This window comes from Nansenia antarctica (genome assembly GCF_963989245.1).
Source record: "Nansenia antarctica genome assembly, chromosome: 19".
NCBI classification, from domain to species: Eukaryota; Metazoa; Chordata; class Actinopteri; order Argentiniformes; family Microstomatidae; genus Nansenia; species Nansenia antarctica.
Window position 1 is genome coordinate 15,057,817 of NC_137692.1, and position 5,000 is coordinate 15,062,816.

At 43.2% G+C, this 5,000-nt stretch overlaps 1 protein-coding gene across 1 annotated transcript in view; it reads right to left on the reverse strand.

The window, feature by feature from the left end:
- The window catches only part of slc24a3 (solute carrier family 24 member 3), a gene marked incomplete at both ends in the record, with an annotated part of 48,578 nt that overhangs the window by 28,853 nt on the left and 14,725 nt on the right, over window positions 1-5,000 (reverse strand). The gene's annotated exons all lie outside the window — the stretch shown is intronic.

Sequence of the window (5,000 nt, forward strand, 5' to 3'; positions counted from 1 at the left end):
TTTCAGAGGAGTGGGGAGTCACCACACCACACACTATGATGTTACGTGGATGAATACCTGAGAACCAATGTATGCTGTTGTGAATGTAACCAATTCAATGAGTAGAGTACATGTTTGTGAATATGACTGTAATGTCTAGAGTCACTCTGTATAGCTACAGTATATACCCCATGGAAGTGTAATGTCAGCTACTTACACTATGGGGTTGTATCATTTAACTTCAGGTTCATATTCCCTGACACATTAATTGCCATTGGATTATGCTGTATGCATTGTATTAGACACTAGATTTGAATCATGATAGTTGAATACGTCGTCAAGACAACCATGGGCAAGTATGCACATACTGTACGATTACATTAACACATCTTGACATCCTAATGCTCTGCCCCTGAGCAAACACTGATCTATTGTGTGTGTGTTTGTGTATGTGTGTGTGTGTGTGTGTGTGTGTGTGTGTGTGTGTGTGCGTGTGTGTGCGTGTGTGTGTGTGTGTGTGTGTGTGTGTGTGTGTGTGTGTGTGTGTAAGTGTGTGTGTGTATGTGTGTGTGTGTGAGAGTGTGTGTGTGTGTGTAAGTAAAACTGACATTAGAGCTAGGAGCAGACACTCAGGGAGCCCCTTTGTAACATTTTCCCTCTCCTTCCCTTTCTCCCTCCCTACGTTGAATGAGTTGAATCCCAGCTTCCCAAAGTCAGACAGGGGACAAGGGTGTGTGTGTGTGTGTGTGTGTGTGTGTGTTTTGTGTGTGTGTGTGTGTGTACACGTGTCCAATTAGGCTGGCTGAGCACAAGCCTATTAGGGGGCTGAGAGGTGTTGACCATGACTGGACACCGCCACTAATAACACAGCCATAACAACGCACAACGAGTAAGCGCCACAGATGACTGATAGCTTTATGTTGCATTATGAAGTAGTGGTGGTACCTGACACACACACACACACACACACACACACACACACACACACACACACACACACACACACTCACACCGCAGGATACATCTTATGGGTTAACGTGTAGTAGAGTAAAGGCATGTCCAATGAGGCAGAAAGCACCCCGGAGCTGAAGTTACTATGGAGATGTGACGCAACTGCCAGGACCAGGGAGAGTGGTGGTGACATAACAGTGAGTTACAAAGACATATATGGACACACACACACACACACACACACACACACACACACAGACAGACAGACAGACAGACAGACAGACAGACAGACACACACACACACACACACACACACACGCACACGCACACGCACACACACACACACACACACACACACACACACACACACACACACACACACACGCACACACCCCCTAACCCTCACCCTAATATCACTGACACATGAAAATTGCACACTGAGTAACACTGAATATCACTTTTCTGTTCCGGCCCATGCATGATGCATACAATATTACAGTAACAGATGTTGCGGTGGCCTGGGTCTGGCTGGAGTAAAGTGCACTCAGATGTAATCCCTGGGCAAACATGAAATCTCCATGTCAAACACGTTAGGGTCAGAGGGCTGCCATAAGAGAGTACATTCTGGGTTCATCTTCTCAGATATTCTATAGCATCGAGGGGGCTGAAGCACCAAGAAGCGGATGTGGGCTTACAAAAAATAAAAGCCCAGCTCTAGCATCATGTGTTCACCACAGACATGCAGTACCGGCTATTTTCTAACCCGACTGTACTTGACACCTTGCACTGTTGCTGCTCACATTCATCCTTTTTTCCCCGAATTACAGATGATTTCGTTTTTGTTCGTGTACTCCACACATCAGCGAACAAGACAAGAGTACCACATATTTACACTAGCTAGACCAGGTCGTTGCAGATCACAGGAAAGCCAACAGCCAGCGAAGCCCATTGATACAGTACTAGATATTACAATTATCCTCAAAGTAAGTCGCTAAAGCTAGCCACCTGTAAGCTGTATGTACTCATCACTAAGCCTGATGATGATGATAGAAACCGCTTCCTATTGAATTTCACATCTCGCACTAGTCGAATGAACACATTCTATGGCTGAAAGTGCACCGTCACCAAAATAGCTATGAAATTGCCGAAACATTGTCATAGCCAATGAAGAAATTAAGAATAAGTACACCACCTGCGTGGCCTGGGGTGGTCCCTGCGGTCTACAGTGCACACATGCCCATGTCGACATGTGTCCGAATCTGGCTCATGCCCTGCTGACATGCCCTCTCTCCCTTCTTCTCCTCAGTTTCCTGTCTGTCTTCACTGTATCTGTCCCATAAAATGAAAAATATGAGTGGGACTGCCCCACTCAGAGCAAAAAAACTAGTCGTGACGTTAGAATTATAAGGTTCTATCTCCATTTTTGTTGAAATTGAGTTTTTTTACATAATCTGATCCATTAGGTGTTTATTAATGCCTGTGTGGTGTTATTTTTAAAATGTTGACATTTTTGAGTTAGTAATTCATCAAATACAAAGGTTCCATCTCACAAAAACATAATGGAATGTAAAAACGTTGACGCTCAATATCTCTGAACTACCCTAAACGGAGATAGAACCTTATAATTCTAAGCTCACGAAGTGCCCCTTCCGCCTAACATCCTACTCATGGAGGTGCGTCAGATGTGGAGTGAATGGAGAGAGTAGAGCGGAGGAGAGGCCTCAGGCGGAGCTGCTGGCAGAGGAGTTGTAGTAATAAAGGAGGACAGTGACTCAGAGGTTACCTAACTACAACTTGTGTAGCCACCGTTCCACCACGCATTAGAAGGGTAGTGGTGGTCTAGTAGTGGATAGTGTGTTGGACTTGTGATCGGAAGGTTGTGAGTTCAAATCCCGCCTGAAACCACACCACTACTAGTGTGCCCTTGAGTAAGGCACTTAGCCCTCAGTTACTCCAGGGGGACTGTCCCTGTAATTCGTAATTGTAAGTCGCTTTGGATTAAAAAAAGCGTCTGCTAAATGGCAAAATTAATTAACACAGTTCTAGTCCGGTTGGATAATTAAAAGAACACTCCGCAGTCCTTGTATGTTGTAAAAAATGTAAACAGTTATATTGTCCTGGGGGCCGTTCCACTAAGCGAGATTAACTCTGATCCAAGCGATTAACTCTGATCCAGGTTTAAATAAGCTTGCGGTCGGTTCCATCAATGTGGCTCAAATAATTCGCTGCTTGGTTGCTATGCAACATATCCTTCTGAGTCAGATATAATTAGCCTGGTCCCGAGCAGACTTACAGGCTGGCGTGCTTCAAAAAAGGCTCACAGGCGGAAACTACATCCCGAACGACAGTTCCTCAAGTGTCTTTTAGGAAATATTAGTTCCCACTTCACACGAGATAGATAGATAGTTTGACTGTGTGATAGATAGATAATTTGATATTTTGAAAGTGTGATCGATCGATAGATAGTTTGATTGTGTGATAGATAACTTGATATTTTGAAAGTGTGATAGATAGATCGATAGATAAATAAATTAAAAAGTGTAAAAAATAAAATAAAATAAATAGGTATCTTTATTAACTTGCATTGCTTCTGTCGCAGCGGTCTGGCTGGCGCAGTGGTTAAGGCAACCAGCTAGAGTTCCAAAGGTTGCGAGTTCGAGACTTGATTTTAGTTTTTTTTTTTTTTTTTACATTTAACCGAAACCTTCATGCAAAGGCTTCAAACACCATTGTAATCGTGTCAGTTCTTGTAAATTAGCCTGCACCATAATTTTATAGCCTACATACTTTTTTAGATGAGATTTTAGATTAGATTCAGACAACGAAATGCAGTAAAAAGTGCGTCTGAAGAGGGATTTGAACCATCGATTTAAAATGACGATTAAATACTATGGCAGCGGTCGATACCACTAGGCCATTGTGACGATATGACGGCTTGTAGCCTGCTGCTGATATCACCACAGTAGTAAATATAAATTTATTAAAATATGAACATATAACAATAACTGGGGCTAGTATGACCTACGCATTTAATCGGTCAGCAATTTCTTGCCAAACCATTTCCCTCGCCTTGTTAATTGCGGCAGTATTGCACTATTTTACATCTTATTTTTCCGTCTTCATAAAGATCAATAATTCGGAATGCTGCGCAAATGTAGGACCCCTGCAGAGTGGAGTATCTTCATTTCGACAGATCGACTCTTCGGGGCTCTTTATGTCTGCGTGCACGCACCCATATCGAGGATTTGTAAGCCGGTGTTCTGTGAACACTGATGACACAAGCCTGATCCTCGTTCGAGGAATCACCTGAGGCTTGAATTCCAATCCCGAGTTGCCTGATCGCCTGATTTATTTCAATCGCCGATATACTAATCCACTTTAGTGGAACGGCCCCCTGACTTCCAAAGTAATCCAAATATCGAAACGCAAAAAACAGGTAACAAAACTGACGGTAAAGAGGAGTGATTAAAAGAACCACGTTTGTGTGTGATCTAAGGTACAGCTAGCATGTGGTCAAAATAATGCTGTTCCAAAACAAACCTGTTTCCCTCCGGTGCAACTAATTGTCTACCTAATATTAATATACACCTGGGCCTAATATACACCTGGGCCTAATATACACCTGGGCCTAATATACACCTGGGCCTAATATACACCTGGACCTAATATACACCTGGGCCTAATATACACCTGGACCTAATATACACCTGGACCTAATATACACCTGGGCCTAATATACACCTGGGCCTAATATACACCTGGGCCTAATATACACCTGGGCCTAATATACACCTGGGTCTAATATACACCTGGGTCTAATATACACCTGGACCTAATATACACATGGGCCTAATATACACCTGGACCTAATATGTACACCTGGGCCTAATATACACCTGGACCTAATATACACCTGGACCTAATATACACCTGGGCCTAATATACACCTGGGCATAATATACACCTGGACCTAATATACACCTGGACCTAATATACACCTGGGCCTAATATACACCTGGACCTAATATACACCTGGACCTAATATACACCTGGGCCTAATATACACCTGG